We start from the raw sequence: 21,277 nt of genomic DNA on the forward strand, positions 1-21,277 counted from the left end.
TTTTTTTTTTTTTTTTTGAGACGGAGTCTCGCTGTGTTGCCCAGGCTGGAGTGCAGTGGCACAATCTCAGCTCACTGCAAGCTCCGCCTCCCGGGTTCATGCCATTCTCCTGCCTCAGCCTCCCGAGTAGCTGGGACTACAGGCGCCCGCTACCACGCCCGGCTAATTTTTTGTATTTTTAGTAGAGACGGGGTTTCACCATGTTGGCCAGGATAGTCTCGATCTCTTGACCAGTCTGAGTGGTTTTTGATCAACACTTTCTGCTGCCCCATCCAATATCCTATCAAGCTCTTGAGATTCTCTGGGTCCTCAAGGACTCCTCAAAATGCAAAACTTGTATTTTAGGCATGAAAGCAGAAAACTCCAAATGGAGTGGGGGTACCATGAGAATGAACCCTAGGTCCCCCAGAGTACAGCCAGCTTATGGGTGAGGAAGAACGTGGGAGCTTCACCTCTGGTCTCTGGTCGTCTGGCAAGGAGGAAGATGAGCTCAGCAGGCAGGCCAGTGCTCAAGCAGCAGAGGCTCCAGAGGTTGGAGCTGTAGTTAAAAGAAGGCAAAGAACATGCAAAGCAGGTACTCAAGAGGCTGTGGCTGAACTCAGGTAGTGGGACCCACCCCCCTGTGTTCTTCTACTCCAATAGACACAGGATCAGGCCTCTGGTGCCTGTAATTGGTTGCTTGTCCTTTCAGAGAGGGCAAGAGACATCTCAGCAGGACCCTGCAGTCATCTCTCTTTGTCATTTCTCTATTCTCCATCCTTCAGACAACCTAAAAGGATGACTGATTCCTACTTTAAGCTAAATCCTCAACATCTCTGGCACTGAATTTTCTCTCTCAGGAATTGAGGTTAGCCTAAGAGGTCGGCCCCCAAGATTTTTATCATAATGGACACTATTGAAGAAATTTTCACTATGAGCTCCAGAGAAGCCCACAGGACTTCTTTAGCAATTAGTTTTCTAGTTTAGAACAAATAATTTAACCTACAAGAGTACCTTTCCCATGATATGTAATATTTATGTATGTATATATAATTTAATTCACCTTTTTAGATCTCATTTTTACCTTCTACAAAATAGAGGGTTTTGACTGGTTCCTATTTCAAGTTGCTTTTAGCCCCAAGATTCAATACTTTTCCAAGGGAATGGCCCTAAATATTTTTGTAAATGCTTGATCAAAGCATTACATATGAGAAAACAATTCAATGGACCTTTAAAAATGAACATATTTTAATTTCTACATGGAATGTGAAAGTTAAAGGAACATTTGGGGTCTGGCTCAAACCACCTGCTTGAGGCCATGCCTGTCTCCTCAAGTCCAGCTGTATTCGATTCACTCACAGCTCCCATGCCCTTCCCTCACCATCTTAATCACTAGAGCAAGAACCCCAACCCCCACCTTCCCTGCCCTAGTTTTATTCATAGCTCTTATCACTGTTGGACAGACTAAACATTTTACTTGTTTATTTGCTTATTATTTGTCCATAATGGCAGAAATTATTACTTGTTTATTTGTGTTTGGTTTTTACTGTCTTTATTCTCTAGCACCTAACATAGTTTACGGGGTATTTTCCAGTCATTTCACATCATCTATGCTTGGCACAGAGAAGGCACCCATTAAATATATGTTGAATAAATAGGTTTTATTCTTCCTCTAAAGTCTATTCAAAAACATCAAAAATAAGCAATATAGGTTTATTGTTAGACGTGTGTTTGTGTGTACTAAAACTAGAACAAAAAGGAGAGGAGTGACTATAAATACAAAAGTCAAAGTCATAGCACAGTGGGAGAAGCTAAATGAGGAGGTAAGGGTGTAGCCCAAAGGTAAGAAGCAGGTTATCCCTGTTGTTCTTAGGTTAGGCAGTAGTTGTGTCCACGTGTTATTAAGCAAATTAATTAAACAAAGGTCACCTATGGCTCAATGACGATAGTGTGACAGTGTGTCATGAACCAAGGATTGTGAGCAATTCAATTCTGTGTACCCAAGTTACTTTTAAAAAAACATATAAATTATTTAAGACCAGGAAGAATGGCATTTGTCTTTTATCTGCTACAGCATATGACAGAAACAGTTAGCAAGATTGTGTCAAGTTGGCTTGAACCAGATTGAATGTGCTCTACTCTAATTGGATTAAATTGAAGAATAACAGAAGTGCAGGGCAGAAGCAAAATGCTCTACCCGGGGTTAGAATTTTACATGCTTCAAAAAAGCTAAACCTGAATAGGAGATGCTAGAACAGACTGTTTTTCATTTCCATTATTTTCATCTAATTAGCAAGGCTTCCCGAGCATCTAATGAATGGTGAACAGGTATCCCACATCTCTGTCCAGATCAAGGGGGAGGAGCCAGCAGGTGCATTTCACAGGTCTCTGCTTTCCTGGTTCCATTCCTTCTGTCCTGTGGGCTGAGTCACAGTGGGAGCCCATCTGGGACTCCGTGGTCTTGGGAATATGTTTATATTCCCAGAGCTCTCTGGGCCTCTGTTTCCATATTGGTAAAATGACTCATGGTCTTCACATCCTCATACCTCTATGAGGGAAAGATCTTTGTAGAATTATTAAGGGTTTCTTTCTGAAAAGAAAGAAATTAGTGAACCTTTATTCACTATGTGGAAATGGATTACTGGATCTGGTGGCATGTGAGTTGCATAAGAGTTCTCGCTTATGTGTGGAGTAGTTAAAAGTTTTTGATGAACACAAATAGGATTAATAACAACAACAACGACCATTAGCCCAATAATAGTTTTGCAGCCTTATGATTTTAGTACTTTGAATTTCTATTTTATTAGGCAGATAATGCTTATATGTTTCAGAATAGCTAGTAAGTCAAGCTTTACTTAATGAGATTTGGATCATTATTCTTAGATAAAACAGAAAGAGGTGTCCAATTTTTGTTAAAATAAAATGTATCATTTATCCCCAGAAATTTGGAATAAATAAAACCGTTTTGTGACTTTTTTTCCAGAGCATAGCAAAAGGTTCTCCGGAACCAATGAAGGGAGAATAATGTCTTTCTTTTCTCCTGCTGGTGAGGGAAGATAAGTTCTTTCTTTTCACTATTGGTGTACTTCTCTTATGAGTACAATCCCTCTGACTCATGGATGTTTGCTGTATTCAGCTACCTTAGATCACTAGAGAAGAAATTGAATTCAAAGTGAATTAAGCCACTGTAATATTGTAAAATGTATGTATTGGGTTCTCCTAGCTCTCACTTGGTTTGTGCAGCAATGATTAATGGATACACAGACCCTCAAATACTTAGTATGTCTTTATCAGCAATCCCTTCTGACACCTCAGTTTGAACTACTGCATTGAGTAAGTTTTCACTCCTCAACTTGTATCTCCTTCCCCTTGGCCTCTTAAGTGGTACGAAAGCATCAAACTGGTTGTTTCTCATAAAGTATGGTCAAATAACTCCAGGCAACATCCTCATTTCACAGATGATGTGAAATGACTAGAAAATACCCCATAAACTATTCTGCCTTTTCTATTTCCGGAAACACTCTCCTTAGGAAGCCAATCTTGTTTTCTCCTGACTGGTTGGGCTGGTTTTTCAGTCCTAGGTAAAGTTCCACAAGGAACTTTCTGTTATTTAGTTGAGACTTACTGCCCTGTCTGGAGCTTCTAAAAAATGATCCCAAAAAAGTTAAATCCAGAAAATGCTGTTCAACATTAATTGAACAATAGTTCAACAGTTCTCCTCAATACAGTATATTTTTTGTCATTTGTGTTCTCTTTCTCTCCTTGTCCAGGCACACAAAGATTTTTACGACGTGATAATCAGAGTATATACATAAGTTTATACTCACCCTTTTTATCAGTTAGTATAATAGCATAAATATTTTTCAAGCGGCTACATAGCAACACAGTTTTTGCTTTAAGGACTGTATAATATTCCCCCAAGTGAGTGTATAGTAATTTACTAAACCTTTTCCACTTGTATTGGAAAATTAAGCCAGTTATAATCTTTATATTATAAATAACACTACTATGAAAATCTGTATGCATAACACTACTGTGAAATCCTTCATGTAAAGAAAGAAAATATTTTCCTTCCTTTGGATTGTTTTGTAGGCTACTCATTATTTAGAGTAAATGCCTAAGTGTGGGAATAATGGATTTGAGTATTTATGAGCTGTAATGATGGCTAGTGTTTTTGGAGCACTTACAATGTAACAAACTTAACTTTAGGCCTATTTCTATTTGGTGATGAATGCTTGTCCCTACTGTACAACTAACTCAGAGTAACCTTGAGTACTTACCCAATGTTGGCTGGTATCTGATGAGCCTTTCATACCTTTTCAGTAGAGATTGAAAAGGAAAATTAGTAACAGTTGCCTAATGCCTTTGGAAACTTCCATGTGGTCTGCTATTTAGGGACCATCGGTTACCAAATATGACTCATGCCTCATCAAAAGGGAAGAGAAGAGGACTAGGAGTTACTGAACCTATTATCTGTGGGCACCTTTATCATCTCATTTAATCCTTACAAAAATATGATTATTCCCATCTTAGAGATGAAGAAGCTGAGGCTCAAAGATGTTAGACAACTTGGAGGCCAGGTATGAACATGTTTGTTCCACTGTCCCATGATGATTATCTCTATTATAACCTACAGCTCCTTTCCTTCTTTCCCCGCCCCACCCCATAACCATACACACGTACCTGACCCAGTAGATTTAATATGCCTCTTTCTGGGCTACAACTCCAGGCATATACCCAATTATTGCTGTCGTCCTTGATTTCCTAAATAGTGATTTATCAAGCTAGTTGTTTCTAGTACGTAACCTATAAATTACACATGCCATTCCTACAAAGTCCCAGGGGTTTTAATAAAACTTGACTTTTTAAACTTCAGTTTGAGAAAAAAAAATTAAGAAATTTTTGAAAGGTAACAACGAGAAGAGATTTGCTCTAAGACCTTAAACATAGTTATATAAGAAATATCTAGCAGTTAGTACCAGAAGTAAAACAGACGATTACTATCAGTGGGTGAGAATTGTGTGTATGTGCATGCATACACATATATACACTTACGTATATATGCATAGATTTAACCTCTGATAACAGTGGCTGTCCAAATCTACAATAAAATATGTAATGAGTTTGTTGAGAAAATTGACTATCTCTTTGGAAATAAGTAAATTGAGATATTTTATAATATACCTTAAAATAAATTCCATATGGATTAAAGAGCTAAGGAAACCTATAAAATATTTGAAGAAAACAGAGGAGAATAATCTTTTCATCTCAGTGTAGGACAAGACTTCCCAAGCTTGTGGCCGTGGCCAGGTTAGAAATAAAAATGGACATATTTGGTCACTTAAATACTTTAAAACTCCACATTAAAAAATCATCAAAATAAATTTAAAGTCAAACTGTAGATTGAAAAAAATACTTGAAAATATATGTGAGACAAAATTATTTAAAGGACTTATATGAACAATAAGATTTAAAGCAAACAACCTAAGGGAAAGACAATTCAAGGGGGAAAATAATCAGTCAGCACATGAAATATACTCAACTCACTAGCATTCAAGAAAATGCAAAGTGAAAGATCTAGATACTATTTTTTAAAAACTTCAAATTAGCAAAATTTTAAAATGTTGATAATATCGAGTATTGAATAGGCATGAAGACATAGCTATACCTATCGTGTTGGTAAGCTATCCATACTGTAAAGTCTTAACAGATACAATTTTATCACAGTTTATAATGCCTAACCTAAAAAGATGGAAACAGCATAAACATCATCTGTAAGGGAACGATTCATTAAATTACAATATATTCACAGTATAGAATACAATAAAACACAATGCAAAGCAAAAAGAAATGATAAAATTCTATATGAACTGATGTGAAAAGATCTCCAAAACGTAGAATTAATTTTTTAAAATTCAGGTTATAAAACAATCCGGCAACATATTTTCATTTATGTTTTTTAAAAAGTATTGGCCAGGCGCGGTGGCTCACACCTGTAATCCCAGCAATTTGGGAGGCCACGATGGGTGGATCACGAGGTCAGGGGATAGAGACCATCCTGGCTAACAGGGTGAAACCCTGTCCCTACTAAAAATACAAAAAATTAGCCTGGCATTGGTGGCGCAAGCCTGTAGTCCCAGCTACCTGGAAGGCTGAGGCAGGAGAATCGCTTGAACTCGGGAGGCGGAGGTTGCAGTGAGACGAGATCACGCCACTGCACTCCAGCCTGGGTGACAGAGCAAGACTCCATCTCAATAAATAAATAGATAAATAAATAGTATTTATATATAAGTACTCAGAAAAAAGAAGTTTCAAAGATATAAGTAGAACTGTTCATTATGGTATCCATGGGTACAGAGAGCAAGACCTTATCTTTCCTTTACCATTTGCATCTTTTAAAATAAAACTGTATTCATATCTACATAATTTTTAAATATGCCTAAAACATAAGAAATTGACATCCTAATAGTGGTGGGGAAAAAAAAGTATCTGTAAGTCTTTAATAAATTAGGCAGAAATTTAAGTGAAGATTTAGAGGACGTGAACACTAAATAAAATTTGATTAAATATTTTAATCCTCTTACTTGATATAGAATACAATTTTAGACTTAGCACCTTCCCCCTGCACATACACACACACACACACACACACACACACACACAGAAATGTCTTGACCATAAGACAGTAAAAAAAGAAATTTCTTTTAAAAATTAAAAAACTTTAATCCCAACAAGTTGAGAAGCAAAACATACCAAAAGTGCTAAAGCACATGCATGGGAAAAAGTCTGGAAGGATCCATTCCCAAAATGATTAGCTCTGGGTGGTGAGATTATGAGTCATTTTTAAATTTTCTTATGTTCTTTCTTATATTCTTGATTATGCTTATCTAGTATCTCCTATACTGAGTATTATTTTTTTTTTTTTAAGATATGGAGTGATGGGGAGTGGGTTAATAATACCATATTTGCGTAGCAGCTAAATCAGGAGTTGGCTGAGTCCATGGGAGGTTTAAGTTGTTCTCAAATTCTCATTAATCCTGGGTCATGCTCACAACTCAAACTACAACCAATGAAACTTGCTTCTCAACTAAGAGACTGAAAACCCACAACTCTGCTATTAATTTTTGTTGGAAAATGTATATATGTGGTATAGCTATGCCATCTGGCTGACTTGGCTTCAAATCCTGGCCTCCATCTTTATTGGTCAGTCATATGATATGCGCTTGAGTGCATGCTTTTAAGCTCTCAACCCTCTACCTTTCTATGTGTAAATGTGGAAACAAGAATGCCTCCTTCACTGGAAATTTCTGAGGTTTTAGTGGAAAAGTATGTAAAAAGTGCTTGACATAGTGCAGGGATGTGCTGATGTACTCAATAAATGGTAGCTATTTTATTCACACATGAATATTGATTATACTTTAATTCACACTATACAGTCATAAAAAAGAATGAGATCATGTCCTTTGCAGGGGCATGGTTGGAGCTGGAGGCCATTATCTTTAGCAAACTAATGCAAGAACAGAAAACCAGATACCACATGTTCTCACTTACAAGTGGGAGCTCAATGATGAGAACACATGGACCCGTAGAGGGGAACAACACATACTGGGGCCTGTTGGAGGGTGGAGGGTGGGAGGAGGGAGCAGATCAGGAAAAATAACTAATGGGTATTAGGCTTCATACCTGGGTAATGAAATAATCTGTACAACAAACCCCCATGACACACGTTTACCTGGGTAACAAACCTGCACATCCTGCATATGTGCCCCTAAACTTAAAATAAAAGTTAAAAAAAAGTATATAGGCCGGGCGTGGTGGCTAACGCCTGTAATCCCAGCACTTTGGGAGGCCGAGGCGGGCGGACCACGAGGTCAGGAGATCAAGACCATCCTGGCTAACACGGTGAAACCCCATCTCTACTAAAAATACAAAAAATTAGCCGGTCATGGTGGCGGGTGCCTGTAGTCCCAGCTACTCAGGAAGCTGAGGCAGGAGAATGGCATGAACCCGGGAGGGGGAGCTTGCAGAGAGCCGAGATCAGGCCACTGTACTCCAGCCTGGGCGACAGAGTGAGACTCCATCTCAAAAAAAAAAAAAGTATATGTTAATTCTCATATCAATGTTTATATCAATATGCTTTGATATGTTAATTTACAATGTTTTAAAATTATTTATGTTATTATAAGATATCATATTGATTCTAAATTAACAATGACCAGCCTCTCATGAATTTCTCTTAAGATTCGCTGCCAAGCTATTATCATTTCTCTTTCTTTCTTTCTTTCTTTTTTTTGAGGTGGAGTCTCGCTCTGCCCCCAGGCTGGAGTGCAGTGGCACCATCTCGGCTCACTGCAACCTCTGCCTCCCAGGTTCCAGCGATTCTCCTGCCTCAGCCTCTTGAGTAGCTGGGACTGCAGGCGTGCACCACCACGCCCGGCTAATTTTTGTATTTTTAGTAGAGACGGGGTTTCACCATGTTGGCCAGGATGGTCTCAATCTCCTGACTTCGTGATTTGCCCGCCTCAGCCTCGCAAAGTGCTGGTATTACAGGCATGAGCCACCGCGCCCAGCCTATCATTTCTTTTTACCCCAGATTGTGCTTGAGAGTTATGAAGATAATTATTGTCATTATATAACTTATATTGTATTTTGCAAAGTGTTTTATATATCTATCATCACTTATTCTTTTCCTTTCAAAAAAAACTGAAAAGGCATATAATTAAACTTATTCTCCAGCGAGGTGTGGTTTTTATTCTGGATCTGGTCCTTTCATGCCTGTGAAGACAGTGCCAAGCCTTGTCTGGGTCTCAGCAAGATCACTACAAGCTATGAGGACCAGCAAAGGCTCATGGCTGAGCCCAGATCCGCTTCTCTTATAATTGAGAATGCTGTTCTGTCTAAATATAAAACCAAAGAGAGAGAGAGAGAGAACAAAGTTTTGAGGATAGACAGCTGGAGGCAGTCTGCCAAATTATAGCACCTCTTATTTCTTTGATGTATTCAACTCTCTACCCCACCAAAAAAGATCATATTCATTAATATTTTTATTTTTTATTTTATTATTATTATTATTATTATTATTATTATTATTTGAGATGGGGTCTCACTCTGTAGCCCAGGCTGGAGTGCAGTGGCGCCATCTTGGCTCACTGCAAGCTCCACCTCCCGAGTTCATGCCATTCTTCTGCCTCAGCCTCCTGAGTAGCTGGGACTATAGGCGTCTGCCACCACACCTGGCTAATTTTTTGTATTTTTTTAGTAGAGATGGGGTTTCACCGTGTTAGCCAGGATGGTCTCGATCTCCTGACTTCGTGATATTTTTCTACCAATTCTGTGAGATTACAAGTTTGATTGTACAGATGAGGTTACTGAGTTTCCAGAGACATTAAGAAATTGGCTCAGGGTCACCCCAGTAGATTCAGACCTAGAACTCTCGTCTTGGGGCTTGCAAAACCAGATTTACCACATGGCCCCCCAGAGAAATGCGCAGCCCAGGGGAACGTGGTCTTTTCAGATAGGCAGATGCCTGACATTTAACCTATTTCCTCTCTCAACCTAACAGTCCGTCTGCTTAAAGCTTTTTTTTTTTATTTTTTATTTTAACGTGGTAGCCATCTGCACTGGTTTCAAGATTGAAAGAATTAGATGAGAAGGAGAGATGGAAATTCAGCAAATGTAACTCAGGATTGGCTGGGAGAGGAGGACAGAATGAGGCATAGGGATAGCAAAAGAATCCTTGGCTTAGTAGAAATGCAGCCTTCACAAAGGATTGTGTTCTTAACACATAGATTAGAACCTGACACTACAGAACGTCCCAGAGACAGAACGTATTCTCAAGCGTCATGTTTGGTTGTTTCAAAACCTTGTGTCTAACAGTAGAGCCAGGATTATTTTCTAACATTTAAAGAATGGTTAATATGCCTACACTTATATATATGTGTATGCGTATGTTTGTATATAATATATAACATATATATAGTATGAGACAGTTAAAGATTTATCTTTGAGGATGCTCTTTGCAGTGGTATATATGCTACAGTAAAACCGAGGGAAAAACTGGAGATGCTTAACAAAAAGAAAATATTTAAATACATAAAAAATGGGATTTAACGTGCACTTTAAATATGGTGTTTTCAAAGGATCATGAGATGCGAAGATGTTTACAATGCAAGAAGGAGGTTTCAGAATTGCATGTGATATAGTCCCAATTCTTGAGAAATTGTAGGGTAGCTACCTTTTTATATCCATGTTCAGGCATATAAATCAGAAGAAAAAAGGCAAAGTATTAGCAGGTGCTGCTTATCTCTGCAGACTTGAATTCCTATTAATTTTGCCTTTCATCCTGGAACTTTTATACATTTTTCAAATTTTCTATAATGAACACGCACTTGTTTTATAGTCAGAAAAGGCAATATATTCTTTAAATGCTATAATAGAATAGTATATATCACAAGCTTAACTTAGGCTCTCAAAAGAACTTAAACCTGTATTCAAGAACAGCCCCATGGAATGAAGACTCTCCTCTTAATTTTAGAAGAACTTCTTTGCCTCATAAAATACACCCTTTCTTCTAAACTCTAATTCCCCTTTATAACTAACTCTTATTCAGCTACTTAGTGGATGCCCACGGTTAACCTCATTAATCTTCATATGGTAATTTATTAGGACTAAAGGGTTCTTAATTTGACCACTATAATTACCCTAGAGGTGAGTATAATGACGTCTTTCTTACAGGGATGGGAAACTAAGGTATAGAAACAGGAATGACCTGCCCGAATTTACACATACAGCATAGTGAAGCACTTGAACTCAGATCTCCTGGCACCAAATCTTGTGGCCTCTCTCGATCAACAAGCGAATACAAGAAGGTGTAAGACTGAGTCCCTTTGTCTCAGGCATCTCTGCAGCAATAGCTTTCAAGGAACGCGGGTCAAATGGCAGGTCCTTTTCCTGGAGGCCTCTCCCGCCGGCCCCGGGCGTGTGTGCGTGCTGTCTGCTTAATTCACTCATGGCTCTGTGCCACAGAATACATAAACAAGTGGGGAAAGCCTCAGAGAGGAATCTTGGTGCCCAAACGGAGCAATTTGTCTTCTGAAATTATTGTTTGAAATTGTTTATGTCAGTTGCCGAGTTTCTGTTCTGTACTTCAGGGACCTGTTTGTGATGGAAGGAAAAGTTCCCTGCGGCTGAACAGCCACGCTGGTTGAACACTTGTAGTGACAGTGTTGTCAGCTGCTTCCCAGTCCTCCCTGACTTGGAGAGGGTTTTGATGAGGTTCCCTACACCCCAATGGAGCACCCCAGGAACTATCTGATGCTCACATGCCTGCTGCGTGTGCTAACTAATTTAATCCTTACAGCAATCCTGTAAGGAGGTACTGTTGTTACAGTCCTCCCATCCATAGAAGAAGAAACCAAGCCTCGAGCACTGAAGGAGCTATCACAAAATCCCATGCCTTGTAAATGGAAAAGCTGGGACTTGATCTCGTGCACCTTTGGATTCTAAGTCCATGCTTGTGACTGCTACCCTGTACTGCTTCTCACAAGTACCCCAACCAGTCAGAGCTGGCTTGAGCCATCTGACTTTGCCATCCCATCCTCCCAGTGAGCATGTGAATTGTGGTTCTGCCCTTTTAGTGACATCGTAAGGCATTTCCACTTGAGGTTTTTCTTCCCTATTCCTCTAGTGTCTTGAGTTATTTTAACATGAAAGCCTCAAGCTCACAAACCTGGCAGCTTTGTGAGTGAGAGAGAATTCCTTTTGAGGCATGAATTAGTCTTCTTCAAATGTTTTGACAAACTGAGAGTGTGGTGCTTAGGGAAAGAGTAGCTTCGCAGTGTTCGTGTGAACAGACATCTTTCTAAAACAACTTGAGCCCATGCATAAGGCTCAGTCGTTGAAATCACTGCATGGTAATTCTGAGACCGAGCATTTTGGCTTTCAGTATTCTCTTGGTTTTGACTCGCCAAATGCCCAGCACTAGATGCTGGCCTGAATTCATGTCTCTTAATCTCCCTAAAGGAAGCAGAGCTGGGACATCCCTTAGGATGAAGAAAGAACAGTGTGTACCTAGTCTCAGCCCCCCTGCTTAAGTGCTCTCCTGTAAGGGTCACTGAGGCCAGCCCAGCACCCCTCAGAGCTCACCTTGTTCCTTGAGACCATCGAGGGCTACCTCAGTGACCTGATCATCATTTTCACCTCATCCTCTCTGAGTACTCCCTGCAGTAGATGAGCAGACAGTCAGTCCTATGTTATTCTTGGTCAGTGAATACAACATATAACAGCATGCAGGGCAACATTTAGCTAGGGAACAGTTATCATTGGTACCTGGAATCAGAAGGCAAGGAGCAAATTGAGCTCAGGCAATTAGCACTCCACACAAAAATAATCCCTGGCTCTCAGCCTTGTTTGGGAAACGTGGCCAGGATTGGGGCAAGACCGACGCAGATAACCAGGTCTCTCATTTCACCTTCTCCGAGCATTTTGTCAGCCACCGTCTTCTCTTTACCAGGAAATTCGATGCTTCTGCACCCCAAAGAGGAACATGTCAGACCCACAGATGACACGGGCCACTGGTGGGGAACAGTGGCTTTGTCCTAGAGTCAGATAATGCCAGGCAAAGGAAAGAATTTGGTGGGTGAACCATGCATAGGAAGAGAAGAAGAGAGTTGTATATATGATGTGTGCCACACAGCATCAGCTTCCAGCTCTGGAGGAGACCAGAAGACTCTGATGGTGGTCCTGCTTGTTACTTTCCAGGAAGTTATCCATTCATCAGCCAATAGCTTTCCCAAAGACCTATGCCTGGTAGTGTCCTTGAAGGCAATAATGTCAAGGTCAAAGATTACATATAAGGATGCGTCCAGCTAAACCTAGGGTAGGATTCAACAGAAAAGGGAAGGTGAAAGACTAAATTATAAACAGGTACCACTGCCCTTTTTGCGGAGAGAGTTTTCAGTGGGCTCATGCTCTCTTGTATCCAGGGTTTGTGATCTTGACCTGGCACCATATGGAGAGGATGCATCATAAATAGCCATCCAAGCTGCTGTTCACCACTTCTTAACCCAGGTCCTAAGTATGATAATTGCCATGTGCATTCTGTCAGAAGTGTACATTTTGCTCACTTTTACAAACATCTGCATCTGCATACCCAGAAGTCTTTGATTGGTAGAACAGGATTTAAAAGTAGATCTCAAAGCTTTACCTGGTTGTGCTGATAGCTTTCTGCCACCACGGGATGCCCCTCTTCAACAGTTATCATATGGAACCTCTTTGTTTGCAAATAATAGAGAATCAAACACTAGAAACCCTGAACACGCTTAAGCAAAAAGGAACACTTATTATAAACATACTGGGGTATCTCATCAAACTGAACGACAGGAATGTATTTGCGACTTGGGTGGAAATAAGCTGAAATTGGGGATTCGAACACCCTCAGGCTACTCTTCTGGCTGTCTTCTATGCCCCATCTTCTCCCGCAATATTGACTGGCTTTGTTTCTCAATTCACATGGGTGAAAATGGCCACCTCCAACTGCTATTGAATTTTCTCTTTCAGTCCCATTTCCAAAATTCCTAGGGAATAGCTCAGTCTGGCTTGAGGGATGCCCATCCTCAGAACAAAAACTAGGACTAGGAAGAGAGACAAAAACCATGTGGATGGCAGAGGAGAAAAGCATTTCCTATTAAACCCAGTGGAAAACCATTTCAGAAGAGAATAAAAGGGAGGCATCACTGATTTCCCCTCCTTTCTCTCATTTGTCACTGTCACCAACAACTTTACTGTCAGTACCTGTCTCTCTCTGTCTTCCTCTGTCGCTTTCTCTCTCTCGTGCGCGTGCGCGCTCTCTGTCTCCCCCCCTCCTTCTCTCTGTCTTTCATTCTCTCTCTCTTTCTTATCAGGCCTGTCAAGTCTTTCGGGAATGAAAATTACTCACACATACACAGATACACACATATACACATACACATACAAGCTGTTGTTAAGTAGAACTGGAAGGAGGCAAATTAAGTGCTGTGGGCCTGACAACTCCATTTATTTATTTGTTGGAGTTTCCTGGGAGAAAACGCCAGACAAGCCTTCCCTAATTCCCAAACTACATGAAGCTCCTGGCATGACACTCCCCAAATTGTAATTATTTGTTTAACATCTTTCTCCCTCCCTAGGCTGTAAACTTTCCATAGGCAGAACTTGTGAGAGTTTTATTCACAGCTGGATCCCTCATGTCTAAGACAGTGTTTGGACATACAATAGGTGATCAGTAAATATTGAATGAGTGAAATGAATGAATGGACAAATGAATGATGTTAGCATGTTCACCTTACTGGCAAATTCCCAGATGAAGATATTACTTCAAAAGCTCCTGGCAGCCCTACCAATTTGGCTACCAATAATCATAGTAATAGTGCTTTCGTTTTTTTCAAAAGTCTGATCAGAGAGTGTGTCATATAAGTAAGTCTAATTCACATCTCTCTCTTTCTCTCATTCTCTCTCTCTCTCTCCATTTTTCATAATTTATTATCAAGACATAGCAATTATTTTTTTCCACTTGTTTCTCAAATTTGCCCTCTTTTATTTATTCCCAAGTGGACTTTCTTCCTTATCCGTGGATCATGATGAGAGTCTCCAAACCAACGCTGTCTCTTCCCATCGTCTTAGCATCAGATGAGTCCTCCTAAAATGTCAATGTTACTGAATTACTCTGCTGCTCAAAAAAATGCCAGTGTAGCCCTCTTTCTACAGGATAAAGTGCAATGTAGCATCCATGGCCCTCTGTTTCTGAATTCCTAACTCCTGTTACAGTGTTATCCCTTACCACTCCCAAATAGGAACCTTTTCCTTGAACCAGGCAATGTCCAGGGGAACACTACATATTTTATGGAGCCCTGTGCAAAATGACAGTGCAGAGTCCGTTGTTCAACAATGATTAAGAATTTCACAGTGGTGCCCGGGTGCAGTGGCTCATGCCTGTAATCCCAGCACTTTGGGAGGCCAAGGTGGGTGGATCACAAGGTCAGGAGTTCAAGATTAGCCTGACCAATATAGTGAAACCCTGTCTCTACTAAAACATACAAAAATTATCCAGGCATGGTGGCACATGCCTGTAGTCCAAGCTACTCGGGAGGCTGAGGCAGGAGAATCGCTTGAACCTGGGAGGTGGGGGTTGCAGTGAGCTGAGATCACGCCACTGCATTCCAGCTGGGGAAACAGAGTGAGAATTCGTCTCAAAAAAAAAAAGAATTTCACAATGGTGATAGCACCTCATTAAACCAAGCACAGGGTCCTTCTAAAAATAGGGCTCTTTCACAGCACAAGTTATATGCTTATGAAGCCAGCCCTGGGTAGGAAGTGCCATGTTTATTTCAGATTTAAGATTTTATTCATTTTGGGCCAGGCATAGTGGCTCATGCCTGTAATCCCAGCACTTTGGAAGACCAAATCAGGTGGATAACTTGAGGTCAGGAGTTTGAGACTAGCCTGGCCAACATGGTGAAACCCTATCTCTACTAAAAATAGAAAAAATATTAGCCAGGCATGGTGGCACATGCCTGTAATCCCAGCTACTCGGGAGGCCAAGGCACAAGAAATGTTTAAACCCAGGAGGCAGAGGTTGGCAGTGAGCCAAGATCACACTACTGCACTCCAGCCTGAGTGACAGAGTAAGACCCTGTCTCAACAACAACAACAAAAAGCAGAGGGGCTGGGCGCGGTGGCTCATGCCTGTAATCCCAGCAATTTGGGAGGCCAAGGCTGGTGGATCACTTGAGGTCAGGAGTTCAAGACCAGCCTGGGCAACAGGGTGAAACCCCATCTGTACTAAAAATACAAAAGATTAGCCGGGTGTGGTGGTGCATGCCTGTAGTCCCAGCTACTCAGGAGGCTGAGGCAGGAGAATCACTTGAACCCAGGAGGCAGAGGTTGCAGTGAGCCAAGATCATGCCACTGCACTCCAAGCCTAGGAGACAGATTGAGACTGGCTTAAAAAAAAAAAAAAAAAAAAGTTATTTTATTGGTCAATAATACCCTTTAGCATCTTACCCATAAATTTCTCACTTGAAAAGTTAAAGGTTCAGTTCTTCTGCCCTTAGTAGCCTTCTACATACATGGATTATTTAATAACATGTTGCCTAACACTTTGTTTAGTTAACTCAAGCGTGTGTATCTTTTTCTCCATCAGAGTATATATGCCTTAAATTGCTTTGTATAATTCCCGGTGTCTAGAGGTACCTCAAAAATAGCAAGGAATTGTTCAATACTATTTGAGAACTTGAATTTGTAGATACACACATGAATGCATGAGCACCAGGCTGGCCTGGTGATCCCAAAGCCTTCTGGAGTCACCATAGAAGTAATAGCTGTTCTAGTTGACATTTCCCTCTAAAGGGTCACTTTGGTACCCTGCATTTCACCCTTAACCTCTTAGACCCCTTGGTGAGATATGCTTTACAATCTTGCAGCCTTTTCCTGTAACATTAAGAACTTTTACAAGAAATATTCTAATCTCATGGGAAAAACTTGAGATTAAGAGGAATCTCAGAGCCCTGAATTTGGAGACTTACAAAAACATACCTTGGTCAAAAATGAAGCCAAGTGGCATGAAATGTTAGCCCTCCAAGGAGCCTTTGACATCATCAGCTCATCTCTCTTGCTTTACAGAGGAGGAAACTGAAGCTGCAGAGGTGTTTCAGCCAAGGTCATATGGCTATTTAGTGGGAGGAACAAGGGCTCTTCTCCCAGGCTCTTATGTGACTTGCAAGACATCCTGCCAATATATCAGTGCAGAGAGAAATTTGAATGAACTTCTAGTCAACACTTGTAGGCATTTCACCTGTGTACAAAGCAGAAATTGAATGTAGGCCCAGTTTTCTTTTTAAGACACTTTGATTTTTCACAAAATTCTGGAATTTGGCATCTAACTCTACAACACTCAAGTTATAAAGAAGGTTTCCATTTAGACACAAGGCTTATCGTATCTGCAGAACATGGACACAGTCTAGAGGCATGGGAGTACAAGCAGCATCATGGGTCTGATGAAATGATAGCTCTTGTAGTTGCCAAGGGCACTGGTTGCTAGGCAGGGTACAGAAGAGTCTAACAGTAGCCAAGAGTCCATTGTAAGAAAAGGTGCTGCAGAAGTGGTGAAAGCCCACCACCATCTGCTGATGGAAAAGGAAGGGTTCCCTCTGCTGCTGTTGCCAAGGGAGCTGGCTCTCTCCTGGATTTGAGAGCTTCCCAGTGCTCTGGAGCCTTCAGTATCCTGCAGGGAAGCTTCAAAGGACCCAGATGGGTTGGGAGAAAGAGCCATGTGGGTGTAATGGCACTGTAATCTACATCCGCTCTTTGCTCCTGAATAAAATCATTCATCTATTCCCAAGCGGTATCTCTTAGGAGGTTTGAGATTTTTAGAACCAAATCATAAAAATAGCATACTGAAGTCGGAAGGTGTTTAGGGGACCATGCATATCGATGATTTTAAAACTCTGCTTCATAGAGTTTTAACATTTTGTGAGAGGTTTCGCTTTTGTTGTTCACCCCCATGCAATTTTTTTTCTTTCCATGTAAGATTTTTAGTTAAAAAACACTACACTTTCAGTAATATGTTTTAAAAAAATTTGAAACCACCTATTTCTAACCGAGTCCTTCCCTTCATGAGTAAAGAGTCTGGAGCCCAGAGAGATGAATTTCTTGCATTATTATTATTTTGATGTGTTGCTAGAAAAAGACATGTGGGTTTACTCAGTAAAATCTGGGGAGTTATTTTCACCTTCCCACATAGTCAAGGCAGAGCCATTCCTAGAGGGACTAGAATTCGTGGACTATTTAGAAGAAATAGAGGAAGATGGCTTTGTGGGTGAGGGATGTATGGCTGGTACAATGACTCCTCATCTTTTATTTTTGTTTTATTGGTCACTCTTTTGAAAGAAATGTACATTTTTTTCTTTCCCCAAAGGATAACTTCTTAAGTATATAATAAACAGAAACCGTTTTATCATTTCGTTAAAAGTTTAAATATAAATTAATTTATGTTCAAAAAATATCTGGTCAAACCATGTATTCTGGTGTTCTTTTAGAAAATACGACCATTCTTTGGGGCTGAAGAGGTTGCGTCAAGTAGGGGGCACAAATAGGTCAAGCAAGGCTAGGGGGAATTTACTTAAGATAAATGGAGTAATTGGGTGGACAAAAACCAAATAGTTGAGTGGAGAGGAGGTAGAAAGAAAATCAATCACATTTGAATAATACAATGGTGTTAGGGAAGCAGTGTATCCATGGCAACGTGGGAGAAGAAATGGGTAAGGATGATGCTTTTAGCAAGGATGATTTATTTGGTTGGATGAAACAGAAGATTAACACACAGATTCCCGTAACTTCTCTGTGATTCTTTGGATAATAAAACTTCATGGGCCCATGTTGTATACTGGATGAAAAATGGACAAGAACTAACAATTGCCAAAGAGTTGAGATGCACTAAGATACCTAGTGTTATTGGTTTGGGACAACAGTGTTGCTGAAAGCATTGGAAAGTCTCCTACACCCAATGGAGGAAAAGGCAGCTGTTCTCCACCTTGAATGTCAACAGCAGACTTCTGGGTTTCAGTTGATCCAACAGCATTGTCAGTACAACCTGAACTGAAGCATAGATGGGCAATAACCCTGCTTATTAGAGCAGAACAGATCGCTTCTAAGAATGATCCTGGGCCCCTCTTTACGGCTTCCAAATTATCTCAACAGTTGAGCAGATAGCCAGATTCATTCTAAAATTCTTACAGCAAATCGTTTATGTAAAAAATGTTTAGTTTTTTCCTTCCTTCCATCTCCTTCCTTCCTTCCATCTTCTTCCTTCCTTCCTTTCATCTCCTTTTTTCCTTCCATCTCCTTCCTTCCATCTTCTTCCTTCCTTCCTTCCATTTCCTTCCTTCCTTCCCTCTCCTTCCTTCCTTCCCTCTCCTTCCTTCTTTCCATCTCCTTCCTTCCATCTTCTTCTTTCCTTCCATCCCCTTCCTTCCTTCCTTCCTTCCTTCCTTCCTTCCTTCCTTCCTTCCTTCCTTCCTTCTTTCTTTCTTCAGGATCATTTCCTTCTTGGGCCCTGGGTGGCAGCCCATGATGTGGGCAAAAGTATTGCCTTACAAAGCAGAGTTCTGCTAGGACACTTGGCCTATTTCTTGTTTCCCTCCTGGAGCAAGACCTAGTGTACCCCTGGTTTAACACATCTTTCATTTTCTATTAAACACATGTGAATTAATTAGTTGTCAGTGGAATAGATATTCACACCCATGTACACACACACACACACACGTTGTTCTTAAAATTAAAAAATAAACTTTGTTTTCCTATTCCCATTATCTTTTCTATTTCTTCTTCTTTCTACCCTTTCCCTTATCCTTGTTTTCTCTTCTTTTGTCTGCTCCCTTTTTCCCTAAAATCCTCAGTACATTTAGAATTGACTCACACTCAGATTTAATCAGATGAAACTTTTCCTACCTGCTGCATGTAAACATTTACAGGAATACATAGCACTGCTATCATAATCTTATATATTGCTTCTGTTGCTGGTATAGGTATAATTTTTGGTCTCTTGAAATCTTGTAACTTCTTGGAAATAATCCTGAAGCCTTAACTGGGGACTTAGACTCCCACACCCTATAAAGTATATATTTTGTCAGATATAAACCTAGTCTGACACGAAACAAAACAAAATATTTAGGTCAGGATGTAAAGAAAAAGTAGAGACAGATTTGATGTTATATAAGCATATATTATATGACAAACAATGTATCTAAAATCCATTTGATATAGAAATGAATGATATTAGAACAACTAATTAACAATTTGAGGCCAGGCACAGTAGGTCACACCTGTAATCCCAGCACTTTGGGAGGCCGAGGCAGGCGCATCACTTGAGGTCAGGAGATCAAGACCAGCCTAGTCAACATGGTGAAACCCTGTCACTACTGAAATACAAAAATTAGCTGGGCATGATGGCAGGCAACTGTAATCCCAGCTACTCAGGGGGCTGAGGCAGGAGAATCGCTTGAACCTGGGAGGCAAAGGTTGCAGTGGGCCGAGATCACACCACTGCACTCCAGCCTGGGCGACAGAGCGAGACTCAGTCTCAAAAAATTTTTTTGAAAAAAATAATTAGAGCCTTTTGTAACACTATACACTAACATTAATTCCAGATGCACTGAAAGTTAAATGCAAATGTAAAAACCAAAATATAAATATATAAGAACATTTCAGTGATACATAATCTGGAGATGGAGAAGGTCTAAGTATACATCAAAGATAGAAATCATACAAGAATGTTCTAAGGGATTTCATATAGAGATGTTAAATGCCAAAAATCATCACAAGATTGAAAGGCAAACTAAAAAAAACCAATGGAAATTTACAACATAGATGACTGACTATGTTTAATGTACTTCAAATATAAATAGATCTCCTAAGTCTATAAGGAAAAAAAAATTCCCAGTGGGAAATCTGTCAAAGAATGTTATCAGACAGTTTGCAAAAGAAAAGATACTAATAGTAAAAAAATCTAAGAAAACATGTTCGACTCATTAAAAAGTATAATGAGATACCATTGTTACTTATCAAATTAGCAAAGCCTTTTTCTTCTTCTTCAGTAGCATTATCCATTGTTTAATAAGGTTGTAGTGAAGTTAAGACACTCCCATAGTCCTGGTAAGAGTATAAAATACTCATCTTTACTGAAGAAAAGAAAATTAAGTTTACAGTAAAAAGGGATTAAATAGATATTGAAGCATAATGAAATACTATGTGGTCATAGAAAATGAGAGTTCATATATACACACCCACATAAAAAGTAAGAACATATTGAAAAAAAAAGGAAAAGCAAGGCACAAAATAGTATAAAAACATGGTCTCATTTTTGCATGTAGCATATTTGCTTATTTCTATTTCTCAAACATACTTTTTTTCTCAGAATTTCCTGGAATGTTTGTGAAAATGTATTCCCAGTCTACCCCAGACATACTAGACTATAGTCTCCAGGAAGGGGACCAGGGAAATTTGTGTTTATCAAGCCCCCTCTAGGTGGTTTTTATATCAGGTAAATTGGGGAAATCCTGATCAAATCTAATGTAAACTCTTTCTTCAATTAATATTGAGACTGAGATCCAGCAAGGCTCTGGGAGCTGTCAAAAGCAATAGCTATTTAGTAGCAGAATGGGATCTAGAATTACGTTTGTCCAATTCCAGATGAGCAATCCCTTTTTAAAGCCCCAAGCATATTCACTAATATTCTTAAATTTAACTCCCAACAACTTCCTAATCC

General features: G+C 39.9%; 1 protein-coding gene and 1 long non-coding RNA gene across 3 annotated transcripts in view; one reads left to right on the forward strand and one right to left on the reverse strand.

Moving 5' to 3' along the window:
- MYOCD (myocardin) overlaps positions 1-21,277 on the forward strand; it is a 102,587-nt gene that overhangs the window by 3,788 nt on the left and 77,522 nt on the right. The gene's annotated exons all lie outside the window — the stretch shown is intronic.
- Positions 2,243-21,277, reverse strand: part of LOC116458955 (uncharacterized) — a 34,008-nt gene continuing 14,973 nt past the window's right edge. Inside the window, exon 3 of the long non-coding RNA XR_004245441.1 lies at positions 2,243-2,569. This is a non-coding gene — a long non-coding RNA (uncharacterized LOC116458955). The remainder of the gene's footprint in view (positions 2,570-21,277) is intronic.

Source organism: Hylobates moloch, unplaced genomic scaffold (genome assembly GCF_009828535.3).
Source record: "Hylobates moloch isolate HMO894 unplaced genomic scaffold, HMol_V3 SCAFFOLD_19, whole genome shotgun sequence".
Taxonomy (NCBI): Eukaryota; Metazoa; Chordata; class Mammalia; order Primates; family Hylobatidae; genus Hylobates; species Hylobates moloch.